The 24769-nt window shown below is 38.1% G+C and overlaps 1 long non-coding RNA gene across 9 annotated transcripts in view; it reads left to right on the top strand.

Moving 5' to 3' along the window:
• The window catches only part of LOC140506244 (uncharacterized), a 444115-nt gene that overhangs the window by 249242 nt on the left and 170104 nt on the right, over nucleotides 1-24769 (top strand). For 8 of the 9 annotated variants that reach the window (XR_011967829.1, XR_011967830.1, XR_011967833.1 and 5 more), the window contains one exon: nucleotides 12580-12688. The exons of the other annotated variant lie outside the window; for it this stretch is intronic. This is a non-coding gene — a long non-coding RNA (uncharacterized lncRNA). The remainder of the gene's footprint in view (nucleotides 1-12579; nucleotides 12689-24769) is intronic. 9 annotated transcript variants of the gene reach the window in all.

Here is a 24769-nt window from a genome sequence, read left to right as displayed (position 1 = left end):
GTGCTCTGTTTGGTTGCCATACTCAGCTTCTTTCCCACAAGGTTATATCTGACAAATACAGTTCTTTGACTTCCTGACCCCATTCTCTGAAGGTCTCTAAATTAGATGTCATTAGCTCCCATGACAGGATTTGTCTTGCTGCCCTGAGGTCCTCCTCCAGTGCTAGTCTTCTGCCTTCATAACTGTTCTACTTCTTGACCTGTTACCTTGGGTTAATCCCACTTTCAGGAAATACAATATCATAACTGATGCAGAATTTGTAAATTCATTATGGTCCACTGAAGGAATGGGCATCTCAATCTCTGCATTTGCATTTGAGATTAAAGATATAAACAGCTCTCTCATTTCCTGAAAACAGTTTCCATAGTGTCTCCCAAGTGAGTGATGCCATTTTAGGTGATCCAGGCATGTGCCACACCACTCTTATGCCAGGCTCATAAGTTTCAGAACTCAAAGTTCAGCTTCCTTATTTTATAGTTGAGAAAGCTGAGATACAGAGAGCTGAAGTAATATGACTTGCCTTATATCACTCAGGTAGTCTGGAGCAGAGGCACATCCTCTGCCTCCAGTTTTAGGGCTTTTTCTATTGATCATACAATATGGATTGGTTAATATCAATCAGACAAAAATCCCATTCCTGAACATCCTTGAAAATGTGAACAGTGGCACAATGGGCTTCATGAGCAAGTTTAGATACAGTAAATCAGTCTTAATTCTGTGCTACTAAGAGGAAATGGTCACTAAAAGTATACTTTGATGGCAGCTCAGTAGCATCCTCACTGTGTTTTCAGAGCACATTTTTATTTATGTCTATCTCTGGCTGTCTTGCAATCACTATTTCTCTGTGCAAAGACTTTTGACTCAAACATGAGAAGCCTGCTGCTTAACCATTCTTGGCAGTATTATAATAATCAACATTCCAGTTATTTATAAAGGGGATGGCATAGTAACACCTTACTCCCACTCAGCTTTAGCCAGAACAATAGTGGCTCTAGGGCATTCTGTTGACTGGATTGTGGAAGCAGTTTTCTATTGCACAGCAAAGGCTCCCTTTGATTCAAAACTGACTCATCTCTTTGCAAGGGACTGGGTCATTTACCTTCAAATTTGTCATAGAACTTGGAATGCAGAAAGTACTGGGTTGTCTCTGACCACTGGGGGAAAGTAGGTGAGATGCAGGCAAACCAAGGAATAACATCAGAGTCATATGACCTGTCTAGATCTGAAAAAGTAGGTGAATCTTAAACCTATAGTCTCCCTTTCTTCATACTTTAGGAAGAGGAAGTACTCTTCTGTTCTCCTCTGGGCACTTCTCTCTTTCTCTCTGTGTGTATATATGGCCAAGGGTAATATGGGATTTTGTTTTGCTTGACTATACATTTGTAGCAGTATCTATTTTTCTTGCTTTTTTGGTATTGGAGGTGAGGGAGAATGTATACCGCAAAATAAAATAAAATTGATTTTAAAATTGAAAAAATTCTTACCTCAAAGTAGTCATTTGAATGCTTTTGTTTTTTTTTATTATCAATCTACAGTCAGGAACCTCAGAGACTTTCTATTCTAATATATACTTGAACAAGAATACCTTCTTTTATGTCTCTAAGGTCTCTGTTCAAAAACTCCAGTGAGGAAGAGGAATCCACTGACTTTTGAGACAATCGTCTCATACCTATACACATATTTAAATTGTTAGGAAGTGGTTCCTTTCATTGAACCTAATTTTGCATCTTTGCAACTTCTACCCATCACTCCTAATTCTTCCATTTAATCTTTTTGTCATATGATAGCCATTAAGATGCTTAAAGACACATATCATGGTTCTTTTAAGTCTTCTTTCCTCCAGGTTAACTATCCCCAGTTCCTTTGATCTTTCCTCTGTGGCTTCTTTTCCAGTCCTCTCCTGGTCATTCCCTTCTCAACACTTTTCAGCTTTCCAACACGTAATATGGTACTCAGAAGTGAACAGAATATGTTAAATTTGGTTAGCCAGAACACTTGTGGATGCCAATGAATCATGTTGGCTAGATTGAGGACATGGCTTTCTATGGTCAGTAGGTTAGTAATGATTTGAAACTGACTCATCTTTTGAGAAAGAAATGACATTCATCTTCACATTTGGTTCCTACTTGATTTTAGATACTATACAGCTCAAAATGCAGCCTATTGATAGATTTTTGGTTGTTGTGAAATACAGTTGATTCATACTGGGCTTGAATTCCATTAAGGACTGCCTCTTCCTCCCCCACCCCAAGGTGTTATCTAGGCATGATTCCTCAATACTATAAATATGAACTTGGTTTTTTGAATCCAAGTATAGAAAATTTCATTTGTCATTGTATTTCATTCTATCTGATATTGTCAAGCATTATATCCTGTCATCTCTTTAAGTATAGACTCAGTCATTCAAAATATTAGCTATCTCTCTAAGTTTTATGTTATTTGAAAATTTGTTCATTAATGAAATATAAGTTTCTTTAAAAACTTGTATACGAGCTTACTCCCCTCCTGGATCACTGTCTTGTACTGGTAGAGGAAGGGGCTTGTGTAACTCAGTGAAACTATGAGCTATGCCATGCAAAGTTACCTAAGATGTATAGGTCATAGTGGAGAATTCTGACAAAACTTGATCTGCTGGAGAAGGAAATGGCAGACCACTCCAGTATCTTTGCCAAGAAAACCCCATGGGTGGTCCATGGGGTCATGAAGAGTAGGACACAACTGAACAACTTAGTGACAACAACAACACGAGCTTACTAATTCTCACTAAATGCTTCTTTCTCAAGCCAAATTGTTTTTATTCAGTGGGGCTTAGCCTACCAAGAATCCTATTGTCCATTCTTTTTCCCAAAAGATTGGTAGAGGGAAATAACACTGACTTTTGCAGATAATTGGGAAATCTCATTAACATATTTTGGTAGATTATGCAGGTAGAAAGTGTATTAAATATTTTCCTCTCTTTTAGTATCAAAATTTAATTCACTTCTATCCATCTAGCATATAGGCAGTATCTCCCCCAAAGTCCATTTCTCTAGTCTTATAATCAAATGGAAGAATGTGGCCAAAAGTCCTAATTGGGGAAACCTCCTGGATTTGCTACCACAGGCTAATTTCTTTTCGTTTAATCTTGAGTAGAGATAATGTTTCAAACCCTAGGGGAAATTAGAAGAGTTTTTATTTCAGGCCTGGAGAATAGTGAAATTTCTTTAGGCCCTGAGGTCAGGAAGTACCTTTGGAGTAGTCCCTCACTGTTTGCTTTAAAATGGTTATGATTTGACATGATAATTGTAGATGACATTAATGTTCCTCTTTCAGAGAGAGATAAATCTAAAATAATTTTTTTTTAAAAAGGGAAAATATAGAATTGTCAAGTACTATTGTGCTTATAGCTGCTTGAAGAATTAAAATAGAAATGAGTTTTTCTTAGAGCTGACTTAATAAGTCTTTCAGTTGATTTGATACCAACATTTGTTCACATTCCCCTTCACATTTATTCCCCATCTCCAGTACCACTTTTTGATTTTGGTAGAGCAAAGTTCATTTTATACACCAAAGGAGAATATCTCATTTCTAATAATTTTATTCTCTGGAATGCTTAAATTTTGCTGTCATCTTTTTGTTATTATGATGTTCATGAGCTTTGGGAGTATTTAGAGTCCTTGGATACTGTGCTGTACTTCTGCTTTACTGGGTCAGGAAAAGGGGCAGTGAAAGCAGCAGAAATTATCTTTCAATTTTCAAACCATCTCTAGTAGAATGTTACTTCTTTCTCTTTAAAACTTAGAACTTGTGTTTTAACTTTTAGGTAATAGTTATCAGGGGAATATCTGTAAGAAAGGTAATAATTTTAGTCATTCATTTTTAGCATGGGGAAAGTTTGATTTGACTGACTATGTTTGCCAGCTTGATGAGTCATTCGGTCGAACTGAATTGTTTATTAAAATAAAAAACAAATTATGTATAGATCTATTTGTTAACATTTGAGAGTCTAAAATAGATAAGGAAAACCTACAACTATGTATTTGTAGCCCGAGAAAATTGAGGCCATATTTAAGCAAGAGGCAAAATTGGAAACAGTGATTTAGGAAGAAAGGGAACTGTGTTTTGGAAGTCTGGCAGTTTCACATCTGATGTAACAAAATTCTGTGAGAAATGAGAAAAATTTTGCAAAGAGCCGAAGCCACATGGGGCCACAGGAAGCTAACCTAAAAGGAAAAGAAATCTTGCTCCTTACACTTTTGGGGACAGACATATGTTGTATATAGCCACAGTCCTTTGCCAGAATCTAAGTTGAAGGTCACCTCTCAATACTAGTATAGACACATTTGTACCTAAAGAAGCCTTTTGCTGTAGCATTAACCTATTCCCATAAACATCAATTTTAACTCGCTGAATATATTTGTTGATTATGCCTAAAACTTCAGGAGTCAGAAGACCTAAGTTCAAATCCCACATCTGATGCTTACTACCTGTATTTACTTGGTAGAGTCACTTAATTTTCCTGGTTCTCAGTTTTTTCACCTGTAAAATGAAGGGTTGGATTACATGACCTCTGAGGTCTTTTCTAGCTCTATAATTTTGATTCTATGATCCTTTTAGGTCTACTCTGTCACCAGTAGAAGGCACAGGATACCTACAGCCCCACCTAGTTATCTGTACTCCAGGACATTATAGTTCTGTACCCAAAGGAGGGACAGCTTCTGTTAGGTACTGGCACTCATTTTCCTCCCTGAATATTCCTCTCCTCTCAGCCTTACCTGCCCATTATGTGGGAGACCCAGTGACTGATAATCTGCTTCTACCATAATAGTTAAAGGACAAGCCTTGTGGGATTCTTAATCTCTTTAATCCCATTTTTGGCGGATCTCTTTCCCTATTCTAACACCACTGCTAAAACCATTGGGGGCAACCTTAAAGGGGGAAAAGGAACCACCCCAAGGCAACCTGAGGAATATCTCTGGAAGATGACAGAGAGAGAGTCATATTTTTTCCCTTAGTGATGGGTATATAGGGATATTTATGATCTATTTGTATCTAATGGTGGGGGGAGGGAAGAAAAAAGTGGAGAAAATAATTTCAGAAAATTATATACATAAAAATATATATGTATATACTATATATACACATGCATATATATTTAAATTTATTATATACGTTAAGGGAATAGCAAGTTGTACATAATAAATTTTCAGTTTCATGTGCAATCTTTTCTTATATTTTGTTATAGAAATTCTTGTTTTATCCCATAAGTTAAAGATAAAATAAATTAAAAAAATAATAACACTCCTTAAAAAGATGTTTTTATGGTTGAAAAACTCAGTTGTTATTGCTCTTAGCACCAATTAATAGAACTACTTCTTTATTATTCTCCCCTTCCTATGCCTCCCTCATACTCATTATATGTGTCCTTCAGAGGAAACTTTCAAGTCAAAGGGTTAAGGAGGCAACAAGTGAAACAAAAGTTTTTCTTGGATGATTTTGAATGAATGAAACAGTGTCAGGTGGGAACTGATGGCATCATCTGTTTGTTTAGTTTTTTCCTATAAAATGACAGTAATGATATTTGTACTACTTATCTAACATGGGAGTTTTGAGGATGCATTTTGTAAATTTTAAAGAATTATGAGATATTATTATTGTTACTTATTCAATTCAATAAGACATTTATTGAGTACTTTCTAAGGTCAGGCAGTATATTAGGCACTGAGGATGTGTATGTATATGTACTTATACTATACATATACACATTTATTTGTTATGTTTTTAATTGAGCTTTGTTGTTATAAGCTAGGAGTTCTCGACCTGAGGTAGATGAACTAGCAAAAAAAAATTGGTAACTGTGTTTCAACATGTTATCCTGTGTATTTTATTCTATGCATTTAAACACATTATTTTGAGAGAGGGATCATGGGCTTCAGCAGATTTCCTAAAGGGTCCATCCCTGACAAAAACTCAGTAAGTACTCTGACTATCCATAGAACAGCTGTAGGTGATGCTGCACTATGTGATGCTGCACTACATGATGCTGTAGAAAGCTCTGGTTATTGTAGTTCATGCTACAATGATGAACCTGATGGAAGTCTGTCTCTTTGTTTCTTAGCCTTCTGATTACTGAATGTCCAAGATGATCATTCTTCTGCTTTGATTTCTCCACCATCCACAGCTAGGCTGCTTGATTTGATTCTAGGTTTTCGTGCATCCTTAAAATGTTACTGCAGTCCCCCTTATGATCCATTCTTCTCCCTACCTCTTTGGCTCCTTTTGTGACAGTTGTCTGGGTATCCAGCTGTCATCCGTAGCTGGCACATGTTCAAGCAAGTTTCACCAAATTGCAATGAAGACACTTTCATGATGGTGGACTGGCTGAAATCCAGGACCTTGTGTGAATGGTCTTGTCCTGTCATTCTCTATTAAGCAAGACGTGTACAAAATGGATGAAAGTATTCTCCTGCTGATGATTTGGTTTCATGTGTGTGTGAACATGTGTTCTTTGAGATCAAGCAAAGTGATTGAAGGGTTGTATAATAGGGTCTACCTATGAAAGAGATGATTTAAGGAAGAATAATAAGAACACTTTTTTTATTTCGGCACTTTATAATTTACAACATATTGTACTCAAAAGAGCCTGTGAGTTACATGATGAAATGGGAAGGATGTAAGGGTTTATTTAGAGTTTTGCCTCAAAATTTCCTGCCTAGAATTCTTGCATTTTGTCTAGGCTGCCCTGGGATATCAATGAAGGAGAATCAGAATTGTGTATTGAAAAGACTGCTATGTCTACAGTCAGACAATGTGGGTTCAAGTCCTGACTCTGCTCCTTAATATAGGAAAACCTTGGACATGTCACTTCACCTCTCTTGGCTTCAGTAATCTTATCTATAGGACAAGAAGAATCTTGTGATCCCCCTGCTTCAAAAGTTATGATCCTATGACCTGAACTAATTTTTTTTATACAAGTTGATGGAGAGCCTGGTAGCATCTCCAAATAACTTGGGGTATGAATTGGGAGACAAAGGTTATTTTGAGGTATAGAATCCCTTTTCCTGCCTAGCTGGAAACCTAAATGGATGGTCATTTGGCTCTTCTGCCTGTGACTCAGTTATAAGCTATAATTTGCCTTCTCTCCTTGCGAGAAAATAAAAGTAAGTTAGGTCTTACTTGTTGACTCTCCTCTTAAAATTATGCTTCAGATTCCTTTCCTAGCAGTCATTTTCACATTTTAGTTTATTTTTCCCAAACCCTTTAAGTCAGTGTATAATTCATCCTTCCCTATATTCAGGGCTCAGAAACGCACACCTGTATATTGCATCCCCTTGTAATAGATCCTCATTACTTGACAGTTGCTGAAATCCTATCACTGGAGACTCTCTTTGCTTGGAATATTTTGTAAGCACTTAGTTCATCTTGGCCACCATTTAAGCATTGTGCTGAGGAGTCATGAGTTCTAAAGCCTTTAAAGACTTCAGGATAAAAATCAACATGTGATTTCTTACTGTATATTCATTACTCTTTATGACTTTAATGACCGCATGCTGCAAAAGAGATTCCAAGATAGGGTATAAACACAGCATTTCTCTTTCTCCGTTGGGTAACTTAACAGTCCCCGTGGATTCTAACATGGGGCTAGATTTACCTTTGCTACTGTGAACCATTTTTAATTCACCCCAAATTCAAAACAGAAATCATTTTTTAGATATCTCCTACACGTGAGGCACCATGCTAAATACTTGGAATATAAATGCAAAATAAAAAGCCCTCAACCTCAAGGCACTTATATTCTACCAGTCTGATACAAACATGTTCATACCTATGTATCACACACATGGATGTGTACATAGGTATGCATACATATAGACATGGATGCAATCCTTCACCCCAGAGAAACAGATTTTATAATTTCATTTTCTAAGATGTCCTAAAGTACCTCAAGGGAGGAAGTTCTTCCTAATCTACAACTTAAATTACCTGAGCTTCAGTCCTGAATTACCAATGACCGAATGCACATTTCCAGCTGGATGTCCCATAGACCTCTCAAATTCAACATGTCCATAACAGAACTCATTATCCTTCTCTAAGCTGGTAGTACATATAGGTATTTCTTAAGGTGATTTATATGCATATACACACATACATACACACAAATATGTATATATATTTCATCTTATATATGCATATATATATGCAAATAGTCTCACTACAAACATGCTGCAACTTGATGTACATAGCGATTTACATGTTGTATCAGTTTGATATATGTTTATATCTATAGTATATATATATATACACACACACCATGCTTATGACATATAAACAGTTAAAACTCTATATAATAAATTCAATATGCATTAATATATGTATGCACACACAAACAAATACAATCATCTGAAAGAGAGAACACTAACAGCTAAAGATATATGAAAAGTTTCCCATAGGAGGAGAAACATGCCATGAATCTCAAAGGAATCCCAGGATTCTAAGAGGGAGAGGTGAGGAGTGAATGCATTCCAGGCATAGGGGTCAGCTTGAATGAAGCAACAGAGATGGGAGATGGAGCGCCAAGCTGGGGAAACAGTACATAGATCAATTCTGCTGAAACACAAAGTATGTAAAGAGCACAAAGGTGAACTAAGCCTGAAAATGTAGGGTAAAGGCAGATTATGAAGGGCTTTAAATGTCAAGCTGAATACTTTATATTTTACCCCAGCAGTAATGGCGAGGGGGCTCTATAGTATCTTGAGCTGGGGAGTGATTTGGTCACATGACTTTGGCAGACCATTTCTGTAACTGTGTGGAGGGTAGACTGGGGAAGGGAGAGAATAGAAGCCATGACTCAAGATAGACTGTTTCATTAATCCATGTGAGAAGCAATGAAGGCCTACAAAGTGGCAGTCCTGTGAGTAGAGAGAAATGGTTGAATATGAGATATATTGTGGAGGTAGACTTGGCAACTGATCGGATAGATGGGAGGTGGTGTGGTGTGAGAGAGGAGAATGAATGGAGATTGATTGACCACTGGGTGGCTGGATGATGGTGTCCTCATCAGCATTTAGAGAGGGCCTGTTTACTTCAATTTTCTTATTTGGCGTATATTGGTCTTCAACAGTTTCAGTCTATTACTTTGCTTTGTAGCTTGCCACTTATTGACCAGTAGTGTGGTCAGTAGAAGAAAAAAAATTAGTTGATGCTAAGGGATTAACATTTTCAGGGAAATGACAAAGTATTGCAAATTTTTGGGGGCCCAGATTGAGAGCTTTCATCTGAAGAAAACCACTTTTCTTCCTTAAGAAGTTTGGAAAGTCACTTGAAAATTCTGGTGTGTTGGCCAAGTCACACAATTAACAGATTGTTGTTTCTTGACCTTGCCAAGTATTGACAAGAGGTACATCCTGTTGTTCAGCAAGGTCACTACTCAGCTGCATTGCTTCATTATTGATCTGGTTCAGGCCTTAGATCCCAGTGGAGCAGGGATAGACGGCATTCTTGGCTCTGCAATACATTTTGGCTTCAATTTGACACTTACTCCAATAGACAGCTTAGGTTTTCATGCACACTTGACAAGGAAAGAAATAAGCTAGATGTATTTGGTGACTCTCTTATAGGATATCAGGGGAAATTATTTAGAAGGAAAATATTCATGGTATCGGTTACGTGAAATGAGGTGATAGAAAGATGAGGGAGACTTGACAGACTGTTCCTCTTCAGAGCCCAATGAATGTGCTAATGGGGTGGGGAACCACATGTGGCCTCAATCTTTTACATGTGAAGATGATGATACTGAACCATTATTAAATGTCCTTCTCCCACCTCCAATAATGGTCCTTTGATGTTTAATATGCCTTTCCTTTAGTGCCTATTATGACCATGGGTGAGGTGTGTGGTTGTGTTTAGAAGTGTTATCCGTAGAACGGTTCTGTTGTTGAATGGGCTTGAAGATTTTGAGCAGAGTTAGCATTATGGTCCTGGATTTTGAGCTTGTGTGGAGATGTGGAGTGGGAGTCTGAGGATGAGTGAGTAAATAATGTAGCTCCAGGTCAGGGCACATGTGAGAGGAAAAGTGATGAGGTCTTGGAACCAGAGAAATGCTATGAAAATTGACAGTGTGGGAGCTCTTAGGATAGAACATTTGAGCCTGAATCAGAAATAGCACATGAAACGTGAGAATCAGCACAAGCATCACCTGCATTCATACTTCCCTAGAGACACTGGGCTCAAGCCTGGAATCTTAGTGACTCCCAGGAACCCCAGTCCCATTTGGGGAGGAACGTTCATTTATCAATTTTGGTGTTATTTCACAGTAGGGAATTCAGAAAATGCTAAGTGGCATAATACCAAAACTGATTACAGCCCTCCTCAATACCCCTAATTAGAAGGGGATGCGGGTTGGAGGATGTACAGTAAGCTTAAGGAATATGATTATAACAAGAATATGAAGAGGTCTGTGTCATATGAATGGCAATAAAGTGTCTTTCTGGGGGTAGAGAGAAGGGTTGGATTCAATAGGTGTTGTAGAGGTATAAATGGCAAGATTTTTCAATTAATTAGATATGTGGAGTGAGAGAGTGAAGAGAATGAATATAGTGCCAAGCTTACTAATCTGTGACACTAGAATAATAGATATAGATTTGATTGTGTAAAAAGAAGTCTGGAACAGGGGTGGGCATAGGAAGAAAGATCCTTTTATGGACATGTTGAGTCTGAGAGGTCTATGAAATATTCAGCTGGAAATGTGCATTAGACACTTGATGATTCAGGACTGGAGCTCAGGTGATCTAGGTTGTTCGTTAGAAAGAACTTCCTCCCAAGGGAATTTAGGCCATATTACAAAATGAAATTGTATAATCTGTTTCTCTGGGAACTTTTTCAGAAACAGTGCTTCATATGTGCTACAAACATATCCTTAGGATGCTGGGTCAGAGTCTTAGAAAAAGCACTATATCTTAAAGAAATCCAAGCCTGTTTCTTAAATTTCTCTTTATAATTGATTCAGTACTTATGAGACAATGAATTCCGTACCATGTAATGATAAGGTAAGCCAGTCTGTGCCACAGCAAAGACTCCTGGCACCAGGGAAAAGGATATTCTCTCTGCAACACATTGGGGAAGGATATTGAAACATGCCTTACATCAAGGAAATTTCTGTGATGGGTAACTATAATGGCGTGCCTCCTGAGTCCTTGAGCCCAAATGTATCTTTCTATGAACAATCCAAACCATCTAAAGGGACCAAAATCACCCAGTTGAGTTAAACCTACCAAGAAGTTATAACAGCTTCCTTCTTCTTCTCAAATATCCTGGCCATTTCTACCCATGTGCATCCTGAGGCTATGGTGCAATAGTAGAGACCAGTTGCTATAGGTAGCTGCAAGATCTATCAGCCTTAGTGCTTATAGCCACAGCTTCTTTCCCTGGCCTTGGTGCTGAAAAGTCTGCTAATAATGTGCTAACAATTATTATACAATAGCTATTGTATAATGGGATGTACTGTACTTTGAAAAAACCCTTGGTTTTCCTACCTCAGTCTTTTCTCTCTTCAATAGCACATATGTGCTCTTGTTGTGTTTTCTTAGCCTTCCTGCATCCCTTCCCTTCGGCCCTGTCATCTGGAACCTCTCATATCTGGATTTTCTATGTCTTCCAAGTTACAAACTTCTATTTACCTAGTTAATTGACATATTAGATGTGACCTCATAAATTGGAAAATATTTTTTCCCATCTGAGTGAGACCCTTCCTCTTACCACAACTGATTATTACTGATCCTGGAACTGTCCTGACATGTGAAGTAAAGATGGACCCAGATTTGATGTAACAGTGGATAATACTCTGGGAAAAAATTATTGTAAGACCATAATGGACTCCTGACCACTTATTGTTCTGTCATGTCCTGAAGATTATCATACCTGAAATTTCTTGGCAATATCCTTGGTTATGTTACTTCCTCTTCTTTTCCTGACTCCCCAATTCTGCTTTGAAGGTGGCAGTCCCAGCCTCAGTGTGTGTGTGTGTGTGTGTGTGTGTGTGTGTGTGTGTGTGTGTGTGTGGGTATGGGTGTATGGTGTGCTGGTAGTGGTGGCAGGCTGTTCTAATATTCTTCCCTTGTTGCCCTTGCTTCTTCCTGTCTGCTCCCTTGGGAGTCTACAATTCATCCATGCTCCCTTACCCTAATATACCAAATAAAAAGGTTTATTTTTTTTTATCATTGACTGATGTTGAATTCTTTTGTGGAGCTCCTTTCATCCATGAAAAAGCTCTAGCAGAATGTAAACTACTTGAGGGTAGGGGCTGATTTTGTTTTTGTTTTTTTTTGTCTTTATATCCCTATGTGCTATGAATAAATGAATAAATCAGTAATTTATTAAATATTTTCACATAGTTGGCACTTAACAAATGTATGCTAAATTGAATTGAGATGGTGTAATTTTAGCCATCCTGGTTAAAAAGAGTCCAAGCCTGAAAATCTGAATTCAAACCTTAGCTCACCTATTTATTGAGTGAGCTTTTCCCTCAGTTTTCCCCCCTGTAAATAGAATTAGATTAGAAGTTTTTTAAGGTCTCTTATACCTCCTAAATCCTATCATTTCCAGGTACGAATGTTCAGAATGTTTTGTTATATCCTTTTAATGAAGGCTACCCAAAAAAGAAACAAGAGCTGTCTTTGGATATAGTAGGTTCACTGGAGGTCTTCAAGGAAAGGTAGGAAGACATATCACTTGTTGACTATGAATTAGAGGGGATTTTTTCCAGGCATGAATTGAATTAGATGTCTTCTCAAGCAATTGTTACTGTGAGATTCAATGGTTATGACTGACCTAGACCTTCCCTTGCTATCCAGAGAATAAGAAGTGGCCAGTTGAATTATCTAACACTCTAATGCCACCTTTAGGACATTTGCTAATCAAGTAACTCCAATCCTCCCCTCACCACCTCAAAGTGAACAGAATCTGTCTTTTTGATAAAAAGTGGGTTTGTCACATGTATCATTTTCTCAAAAGGCCTCTCTCCTGGCACTTTCCACTCGACAACTGGGTAGCCTCTTGCCATATGCCACCCCCTGCTACCATCTGTCATCCAGCCAGTTCGAATGCCAGCCTGCTTCTGTAACCTAGCAGTGAAAGGGTCACTAAATCAGTGTAACAAATCTAAATCAGATCAGTAACAAAGACAATGTAAAAAGTGGGAGTACTGCAGGTGGGGAGCAGGAAACTATTGAACCTCATCACCTTGCTTAATTTGTTGAGCTTTGGTGAGTGGTGGTTGGTTTTGGGGTAAAGGACTAATGAGATGATACTTGTCTGACTGCTGGAGAGTCCGGATAGTTGTCTGTCTCAGACAGACAACTGACAACTAAATATTGGGAAGGAGTTGAAACTGACCAATGAGTTCCTTATATTTTAATCTCTACTATCCATTTCCAGCTGCTTCCTTGTCCTCATTGTCATATTCTTTTGTATGAGAGAACCAACTAGCAGAACAGAACTCTATCTCTCTCTCTTTGTCTCTCTCTTCTCCCCTCTATCTCCTTCTCCATCTCTCTCCTCTCTCTCTTTTTCTGTCTCCTATCTCTTCTCTCTGTATCAGTGTCTTTGTCTCTCTGTCTGTCTCAGTCTCTGTCTGTCTCTCTCATTTCTATTTCTAGGAAGGCCATTTTCTCTCAACGAAATGTCACTTATACACTCATATCTGTGTTTTCACTGACATGGATAAATCCTGGAGTGGAAACTCCCTCTACTGAAACTGGCAGCTTATCTGTAACTTGAAGTCAATGTGAATGTTTTTAACTCTTTTTGTGCAATGGACCCCTTTGGCAATCTGGTGAAGTCTATAGTCTCTTTCTTAGAATGTTTTTTAAATACATAAAAACGTAGGATTAAAGAGGAAATAAATTATATTGAAATAGTTATTAAAATGTTTAAAAACATTTGTGGATCTCAGGTTAAAAAACTGTTTATGTAGGTTCCCTGGGCCACTGAGAAATTAAGTGACTGTTTGTTACACACATAGTATGTGCAAGAGGCAAGACTTGAAGCCAGATTTTTCTGACTCGAAAAGCTGGCCCTACATCCACTGCACCACGTTTCCTTTTTGTTTTTTAAAGCACACACTTCCTAATGCACTTCCTTATAACAAATATGAAGCAGTTCATCAAAACAAACCAACACAGCAAACACATGTGACAATCTGCATAACATTTTGTACCCATAATCCACCAACTTTCTACCCACAGTGAGGGAAGGAAATTTCATTACTAGTTCTTTATTGTCATTGCATTTAATCTAACCTTTTATGACATCAGTGAGGTCTTTAAAGACATATATAGACTAATGGACCTAAATCCTTTGTTTTGAGCAAACCCAGTATGTGGAAATTTGATTTAATGTGTGAAAAAATTAGATTTTTAAAAAAGTTTCATTGCTTCATAATAGGATTTGCCATAAAATGAACATTTTCTTTAGTACTTTTGTAAAAGGATCCAATTTACACAACATTAATTTACATACTTTTTATAATGAATCTTGTATATGAAGTGAGATACACCTGAAGGATAGACTATTCTTGACTGCCAAGGCATTCACCTCCCCATGGCTAATCCCTGCTCTTGACCCCATCTTCTCTACCACTTCTAGGACTTTTGCTCCCTTGATGATTCATCTCTATCCAATATGTTCAATATTTCCTTTCCCACTGTCTCCTTTTTCTGGGCTCCTCAGGTTTCTCCTCTTTTGGGAAAATTATCAGCCTTTACTTGACCCATTTGCCTATTTTAACTTCCAATCTGTTTCTCTTTTTATTTTCATCAACAACTTTCTTTGACTCTCCTTGTCACTACCTACAGTCAACACCCATTCTCTCCTTGACACCAAAAAAATGGTTTCTATCACTTCTGCTATACTGAAATTGTGTTCTAGAAAGTAACAAACCTGCTGGTGTTTTCTCAGTCTTTGTCCTCAACTTCTCTTTACCTTTTATCTTATTGATCTTCTCTTCTTAAGACTCTTTCATTCCATGCTATTATATTATTCTTGTTCTTGTTTTATCTTTCTGACTCCTTCACTGCCTTATCTTTTTGCCTAGGATCCCTAAATGTGGGCATTTGTTTGCCTTTAGACCCTGGACTTTTGCCCTTCTTCCTTTTTCCTGGAGATCTCATTTATTCTCAAGATTTCATCTATTATGTCCAGATAGATGACTCTCAAATCTTTATCTCTAGCCTTAAGCTCCCACTATTATTCCAGTCCATTTCTAATGGCCTATTTGGAATTTCTACCACCCCAATTCAGTAGATGATCTCTCCATATCTGCACTATTGCGATTGATTTCCCATTAATCTCCCTACCTTTAATACCCCTTTTATTGTATTGCTATAAAACTGTGCATACCCTTTGATACAACAATACCATTTCTAGGTCTGTATCTCAAAGACATCATAAAAATGGGAAAAGGACCTATCTATCTATCTATCTATCTATCTATCTACATCTATATATCTATATATCTATATCTATATATACATATCTATATCTATATCTATATAGATATGTATATATAGATATAGATATATATATATAGCTGCTCTTTGTGTGGTGTCCAAGAATTAGAAATTGAGGGGATGCCCATCAATTGATGAAAGGCTAAACAAGTTGTGGTATATGCATACAGTGGGATACTATTGTTCCATAAGAAATGATGAGTAGGCAAACTTTCAGAAAAACCTGGAAAAACTTGCATGAATTGATGCTGAATGAAGTGAACAAAGCTAGGAAAGCATTGTACACATTAATAGCAACGTTGTGTGAAGACTGACTTTGATAGACTTAATTTTTCTCAGCAATGCAATGATCTAAGACAATTTCAAAAGACTCATGCTGGAAAATGCTATCCACATTCAGAGAAAGAACTGTGGAGTCTGAATGCAGATCAAAGCATACTATTTTCCCCTTTTTTTTCCTTTCTTCTGGTTTTCCCCTTTGGTTCTAATTCTTCTTTACCACGACTAATGTGGAAATATATTTAATATGATTGTAGATGTATGATCTATATCAGATTGCATACTCTCTTGGGGAGATGAGAGGGGAAGGAGGAGGAGAAAATTTTAAACTCAAAATCTTACAAATGTGAGTCTTGAAAACTAAAATTAAATAATAAAATAAAAATATAGTATATCCTATACATTGCTTCCAAACTAATATTACCAAAACACTTAATTTCCTCATGTCAATCTTCAGCTTTATCATAATAAACCCACCCCATCCCAACCAAATCCTTCAGGGCCTCTCTAAAAACTATAGGAAAAGGTCTGAACTCCTCATTTTGGCATTCAAAGCTCTCCAAAGTTTAGCCTCAACCTGTCTTCTTCATCTTATTTTCAATTACTATCTTTCTGATATTTCTGCCCTAGATAAACTTTTCAAATTTTCCTTAAACATGTCTAATATTAAACTACTTTCTCTGTTTTATTTGAGATGCTCCCCCTCCCACACCTGGAATATACCATGTCCCCTTTCTGCTTTTCCAAATCCTACCTGTGGTTCAAGACCTAACTCAAATTGTGTCTCTGTGAAATTTTTCAAGATCATTTAAGCTTATAGTGATCATCCCTTCCTGCTAACTTATCCAGGAGCTATTATCAGAACTACCCATTTGGCAATTATTGACATCCTGCCTTAGAAGGACAATTCTTCTGAGATGGAGATGGGGTGTGAACAAAGGTATGAATGCTGAATTTAGAGGCAGGGGATTTCGGTTTAAATCCAAGTTCTGCCATCTGTGCAAGCTTGGACAAGCTACCTAACTTTTTTGGGCCTCAATTTCCTTATCTGCAAAGAATATGAACTGTATGATCTCTAAGGTCCCTTTCAATTTCAATTCTGTTTTTTATTGTTGTGGTAAATTGTTATTTTCTATGTTACTTCACTTTTCATGTTTTTTTTTTTAAATTAATTCTAGACTAGAGGTCTTCCTCATCTTTGCGTCCCCATAACCACCAATCACAGTGCCTTACACATATAAGGCATCCTTGTTTCCTAATGTGAATATAGAACACATGTAGATTAAACCTCCAACCTAGGTGTCATCCTCAGCCCCTGCTCTCTTTTACCACCATATTCAATCTTTTACCAAATCCTATTGAGTCTACCTTCACAATATCCCTTATATATATGTATTTCTTTCCTCAGACACTGCTGCCTTCCTAGTTCAGGCCCTCATCACTTCACACTTGGTCTCTTGCTGGTCTGGTGGCACAGTGTAGAAAGCACTAGGCCTGGAGCGATTAAGATTTGAGTTCAAATTCCAAATATTTATTAGCTGTGTGATCCTGGGCAAGTCACTTAATCTCCCTTTGCCTCAGTTTCTTCAGTTGTAAAATGGGGATAATAATAGTACCTGTCACATAGAGCTGTTATGAAGATCAAATTAGACAGTATTTGTAAAAGCACTTAGCACGGTGCCTAGCACATAACCGAGGCTTCATAAATCCTTATTTCTTTCCCTTCCTCTTCCCCTTCTAATTGGTCTTCCTGCTCACCACTCCTACCCATCCTCTAAACAGATACCAAAGAAAGTGATTTTTCTAAAGCTCAAGTCTATGTTACTCTCCTACTCAAACTCCATCAGCTCTCTGTTACCTTCAGAATCAAATATAAAATCCTCTGTTTGGCACTGAAAGTTCTTCGCAATCTGGAGCATGCCTCCCTTTCAAGTCTTCTTATATCTCACTCCCTTCCCAGTATCCTATGACACAGCGATGTTGGCGTCCTTGCTGTTTGGCCCTTGCTCAAGATACTCTACCTCCCAGCTCAGTGCTTTTCACTCCCATCTCCCCCATGACTGGACTTCTCTCTCTCCTCATCTGTACCTACTCTCTTCTTTGGTTTTCTTTATGTTTCAGCCACAATCCCAATTCCTGCAAGGAACCTTTCCCATTCCCCCTTAATGCTAGTGCCTTCCCTCTGTGCTTATCTCCAACATAGCCTGTATATATTTTCTTTATACATAGCTGTTTGCATGTCCATTAGACTCTGAGATCCTTGAGGGAAGGAATCATCTGTGCCTTTCTTTATATCCCCAGTGCTTAACACAGTGCCTCACATATTGTAGATGCCTAATTAATGTTTATTGACTTGATGGAGAGAACTGTAGTTACAGTGGAAACGCATTATACCCTTATTATTGAAGGACAGGACCAACACCTTTCTGATTGGCTAACTAAATTGAATGAAACCTTTATTACATATGGCTATCATTTGTGTGGGTCTATGGTTTGACTAGGGAAATATCCAAATCTTTTTACTAAGTTGTATTAGAAAAGGTCTTTAATATAATAAACAGTGAATGGATTTGAAATGGGTTAAATTTAATAATTGTTTTGCATTGAAGGACTAGGAAGGAAAGGAAGAATAGTACTACTGATTTACACTTATATAGCAATTAAAATTTGCAAAGCCCTTTATGCGTGAGTGTCATACCATTTGATTCTCGCAGTTGTATGGAGGTAGGTGCTGTTGTAATCCTCTTTTTATAGGTAGTAATATTGAGGCTCAGAGAGGTTGTGAGTTTCTCACAGTTACACAGCTAATAAGTGTCCAAGGTAGGAATTGAACCCATGCATCCTGACTCCAAGTCCAACACCCTGAGCGAAGTTTTGCATTTAGGCGAGATGTGCTTTGAAGATCCTCCTTTGCACATGTGTTGTCAGTCATTTCCTAACATTTGCCCTTTTCTCCTCATTCCCCAGTGCTATAATTTTATATTCTGACCCATAAGCCAAAATTCAAGAAAGGGTCTTCTTGTCATCTTGTGAGGGTTGTGAATTGAACACACCTCTAGGAAAAGTAGCCCTATCTTTTTGGTCCTTTCTACCTAATGTGGTGCAAGGAAAGCTTGGTCAGTATTTTCCTCCCACATTCTTGCTAAGCTGTTAAATAAAATAGCTACCTGTGTGAATTCGGTATTCACCCTAAATTCTATAATATCTTCATGTCTCCTCTCACTTACTGAGTGAGAAAGGTAAGGAGAGATAGTATTCTTTTCTCCAAGGGCAGAGAGAATGTGTATTCGTTGTTGAGCTTCACAGGATACAAATGCTATGGACTACAGTAGTGAGGTGATGATAAAAATCAGAAGTTCATATAACTTGCCAGTGAAGCAAGAAAGCAATGGGATCTTTTTGTACATGAATTGTAGACCAGTTGGATAAAGAACCCAGGCATGATCATTTAATCTAAAATGTAAATATTTTTTCATATACACATATATGTATGTATATATACACTCATATAGTCTACACACATGGGAAAATGTCCACATACAAATATATTTGGACATATGCATACATGAATAGGAACACAGATGCATACTTTCCCCATATATACATATCCATATGCATGTACATATGTACTGTACATGTAAAAGACTCAGCTTCTTAATACATGTATGTGTATATTTTCTAGCATATACATGTATGAATATGTACTTTGTCTTTGTATGTACAGTTATATGTACACACACATATACTCTTCTTCTTAATACACACCATTGGCTCCAATCAGGCTCAAGCTTGTACACTTTCCATCTTCTGAATGTAAATACAGATGCTCAAAATGACTTGGTTATCCTGGAGATCTTTGGCCAGTTTTACATAGCTGTAGTGCTCCTGTATTCACTTTTTAATCCCCTATAATTTTGCCTCTATTTCCACCACTCTTCTGAATTAGAGTCTCATCTGGATATCTGCATCTTATTGTATTTTCCACTTTTCCACTGCCAGTGTTCTCTTCAGGGTCACCCATGATCTTCCAGTTGTCAAGTATATCATCTTTTCTCATTCTTCTTTCGGCAGAACTTGACACTCTTCCACCATGACCACCATCTCCTTTTTGAAATTCTCTCCTCCTTTGGCTTTTAGGGCATTGAATACTCTTCCTTCTTTTTGGTCGCTTCTGGTTTCTTCATTGGCTCATATTCTTCCTCTTTTCTAAATATGTACCCAAGGCTCAATTCTTGACTCTTTGTTTTTCTTTATTTATTCTCCCATATGAAGGTCATCGGGTCATAGATATAGAGCCTCCCTTCTCATTTACTCTCTTGGGTTCAGGAACTCTAGTATTTGGTTCATTTAAAAAAATCTCTGGCTTATGCTCCTATTCAGTGAAATCCAGGGAACGTCAGTATCAGACTTACATGTTTCCCAGAAAAGGGCTCTCAGTTCCTCTGAGTGCACTCAATCTAACAAGCACATAAAAGCCAGAGAAAAGATTTTACTTACCTGACAAAGTACTGAAAGCACTTATACCATAGCTTATCAACAACTAGGAAAAATCTTTCTTCCTTTTCATAAGGACCCATGTGCTCAATTCAACTTAAACTACTGTTCCAACTATATCATTCTGGGTTGCTAAGAACATTGACCTCCCCCTAACCCCCACCTTATACAATTCTCATGATGTTGTCAATGAAGGCCAAAGTCTAGATTTATTTGTCCATGTCCATGTCCATGCCATGGGGACTCTATGCTCCTTAGTTTCAGCCCCTCCTCTGGTTGCTTTCTGTGTTTATGTTTCTTCCTTTGAAGTGTACCATTATGGTTTACAGTTGGATATCTCTGGGTATCTGAAGCCTTAAGGCTCCCTGGAAGGAAGGGGTCAGAGCTTAAAACATCATTAATACTTTTGGTTCCTTATATTTACAAAAAAGCAATGACTTGGAAAGATCAGTGGCTTTAGAATTCATCACTTAATACAAACCACTAATGTCTCCATGCCTCATTTTCCTCCTCTGTCAAATGAAGGGGTTGGATTATCTGGCACAGAAGGCCCCTTCCAGCTCCATGGTTTGATTCTAGTGCATCTAACCTTAGTATATGGTTTCAGGCCCCATCCAACTTAGGAATCAATGTTGTTTGATTGACTCTTTGACTGTCTGAATGGCGTACAAACTGTGGCTTGTTGAAGGTGAATTGCTCTACTTGGCAGGTTATTTATGAGTCCCATTTATTTCTATTGATTTTAATTATGTGCAATATTTCTATAAATATTCTACATGGGCCCAGAGGCCTTTAATAACATAGGGGATATTTTTCAGGTTGAGTAGAGCAATAGGCAGAAAGGAAAGCATTTGCAGGTCTCATTTCTCTTTGTGCAGAGCCCTTGTGACTCCCCTGTCCTGTCTCAGAGGAGGTGGGCTTTCCTGCTACATTGGTCTTTCTGTGTTTGGAGTGGTTTCCAGCTTGTGTTGTGATGTGGGTATAGTGATGGATGAGTCTCTGCAGCCACACTGATGGCGGAATGGGCTAGTTTTGGTCTCATGTTTCCACACCTTTACATAGACTTGTCCCCTGTACTTGGATTGCCCTCTCTCTTCTTCCTAGTCCCTTAGTATCCCTAGTTCATTCAAAACTCACCTTAAATGCAAACTCCTATACGAACCCTTTGCTCATCTCCCTTTTCCCCCTTCTCCCAGATGCTATTGCCTCCCTGCTGAAATTCCTAGTTGCCTTGAATTTATTTTATATATGCTTTCATGTGTATAGGTTATTCCTCCCCATACAATGTGAGCTCCAAGAGAGCAGGTGCTCTTTCATTTTTGCTTTTTTACCTCTTGTACCGAGCAATGCCTGACACATAGCTGATGCTTAATAAAGGCTTATTGATTGCTTGTTTATTGGTTGATTGTCCCAAGTCCATTGTAGAATGGCCAAAACTGATTTGGCTTAAAGCTGGCCTTATTTATGGGTATTATTGAGTTACAGAGAATGGTCAAAAGTTGTTCAGATTGATTTTCTGCAGCTTATCTCCATGGCAGGCAATTTGCTACTCACCCTTGTTTTCCACTGCCTATATACCAATAAGAGACAGATTACTTTCACCAAATGTTTGGTTAATACCTTTCTGTGCACATCCAGGTGCCAAATCTAGTCATTTCCACCTTCATAACATCTCTTGCATGTTTCCTTCTCTCTACTCACACAGCCACCTCCCTTGTTTGGGCCCTCAACACTCCTTGCTTAGACTACTGCAAAAACCTCCTAATTGGTCTCCATGCCTCCGATCTCTCCCCATTTCTATAGAAGTCCACTTCCACATAGCTGTCAAAGTCAGTTTCCTAAAATGCAGATCTGGCTACAGTACCACCTACTCAATACATTCCAGCAGCTCCTTCTGATCTCTAGGATCAAATGAAAACTTCTTTGTTTATTAAAAGCTCTTTATAACCTGGTCCTGTTCTACCTTCCCAGTCTTCTTAGACTTTACTCCCTTCTCCTCATTTTTGATCTAACTACTTACTTGATCTAACACATTATCCCTTCTCTACCCTCTGTTTTTTTTCACTAGCTGTTCCCTGTGCTCAGAATGTTCACTTTCCTCCCTCTCCATCTATTTCCCTGTTTCCCTTTAAGTCTTAGCTCCTCTTTATCCAGGTCTTTCCTTGTATCTTGCATTGCTAATGCCTTTTTCCCTCTCAGTTACTCTGTCTGTTGCTTATCAATATACATAGTTATTTAATATTTATTTCCTTCATTAGAATGAAAGTTACATGAAGGCAGAGACCAGGTCTTTGTTTTTGTTTGTATGACCAGCACTTGATATAGTGCCTCGTATGCAGTGTGTTTAATAATTGCTTTTTGAGGGGGTGGAGCCAAGATAGCAGAGTAACAGTATGGATTTTCTAGAGCACTCCAGTCAAGTCCAGTCAAATACATGTAAAAAAATGGCTCTAAAACGAATTCTGGAGCTGCAAAACCCATGGAATGATGGAGTGAAGCAAATCTCCAGCCCAAGACAGCCTGGAAGGTCACCTGGAAGTGTCTATTAAGCCAAACTGGGAACAGAGTGCATGGGCTGTGCCAGCACAGACAGGACCTGAGCAGACTAAGGGGAGACTGAATCTGTCTCACCTGTGGCAGTTTCCAGACTTCAGCACCCCCAAACACCCAGGATAAATTAGAAGGTCAGTGGGAAAAGCCTGTGGGACCAGTGCAGGAGAGTGGAGTGGTTCAACCCCAGCCCCCAGGCAGCTGAGGTGGGAGGAGACAGAGAAACCCAGGCAGCAGCCACAGAAGCAGCAGGGGCAGAGGCAGCAGCTGTTTCTGGAGTTCTAGGCCCACAAATTGTGGGGGAATCAAGCAGCTGACAGTACACCCCCACCTCCACTGGAAGCAGAGATTTACCTTAACAAAGAGCTCAAAAGTCAAGTAAATGGCTGGGGAAATGAACAAAAATTGGAAAAAGAATCATACTGTAGAATCTTACTTTGGTGACAAGGAAGACCAAAGCAAGTAAACAGAAGAAGATGAAGTCAAAGCTCCTCCATCCAAAGCCTCTAAGAAAAATATGAATTGGTCTCAGGCCATGGAAGAGCTCAAAAAGGATTTTGAAAATCAAGTAAGAGAAATAGAACAAAAATTGGAAAGAGAAATGAGAGTGATGCAAGAAAATCATGAAAAACAAGTCAATTGTTTGCTAAAGGAGACCCAAAAAATGTTGAAGAAAGTAACAGTTTAAAAATAGACTAAGCCAAGTGGCAAAAAAAAAAATACAAAAAATCAATGAGGAGAAGAATGCCCTAAAAAACAGAATTGACCAGATGGAAAAGGAGATCCAAAAGCTCACTAAAGAAAATAATTCCTTAAAGGTTAGAATGGAGCAGATGGAAGCTAATGACTTTATGAAAAGTCAAGAAATTATAAAACAAAACCAAAAGAATAAAAAAATTGCAGACAATGAATGTGAAATATCTCATTGGAAAAACAACTGACCTGAAAAATTGACCCAGGAGAGACAATTTAAGAATTACGGGAGTACCTGAAAGCCATGATCAAAAAAGAGCTTAGACATCATCTTTCATGAAATTATCAAGGAAATCTGCCCTGATATTCTAGAACCAGAGGGTCAAATAAATATTGAAAGAATCTATAGCTTGCCTCCTGAAAGAGATGCCAAAAGAAAAACTTCTAGGAATATTGTAGCCAAATTCCAGAGTTCTCAGGTTAAGGAGAAAATATTGCAAGCAGTCAGAAAGAAACGACTTGAGTATTGTGGAAACACAATCAGGATAACACAAGATCTAGCAGCTTCTATATTAAGGGATCAGAGGGTGTGGAATATGATATTCCAGAAGTCAAAGGAACTAGGACTAAAACAAAGAATCACCTACCCAGCAAAATTGAGCATAATACTTCAGGGGAAAAAGTGGTCATTCAATGAAATAGAGGGCTTTCAAGCATTCTTGATGAAAAGACCAGAGCTGAATAAAAAATCTGACTTTCAAACACAAGAATCAAGTGAAGCAGGAAAACAGTAAGGTAAACAGGAAAGAGAAATCATAAGGGACTTACTAAAGTTGAGCTGTTTACCTTCCTATGTGGAAAGATAATATTTGCAACTCTTGAGACTTTTCTCAGTATTTGGATGAGGGATTATATACATATAGACAGAGGGCACAGGGTGGGTTGAATAGGAAGGGATGGTATCTAAAAAATAAAATTAAGGGGTGAGAGAGGAATACATTGGGAGGAGAAAGGGAGAAATGGAATGGGGCAAATTATCTCTCATAAAAGAGGCAAGAAAAAGCTATTTCAATGGAGGGGAAAAGTGGGGAGGTGAGAGGGAAAAAGTGAAGCTTACTCTCATCACATTTGGCTTAAGGAGGGAATAACATGCACACTCAGTTCAGTATGAAAATTGATCTTACACTACAGAAAAGTAGGGGAGAAGAGGATAAGTTGAGGGTGGGGGGATGATAGAAGAGAGGGCAAATGGGAGGAGGGGGCAATTATAA

Source organism: Notamacropus eugenii, chromosome 5, assembly GCF_028372415.1.
Source record: "Notamacropus eugenii isolate mMacEug1 chromosome 5, mMacEug1.pri_v2, whole genome shotgun sequence".
In the NCBI taxonomy this organism is placed as follows: domain Eukaryota; kingdom Metazoa; phylum Chordata; class Mammalia; order Diprotodontia; family Macropodidae; genus Notamacropus; species Notamacropus eugenii.
The sequence above is the reverse complement of the archived record's forward strand: the minus strand, read 5'-3'. Positions and strand labels throughout refer to the sequence as shown.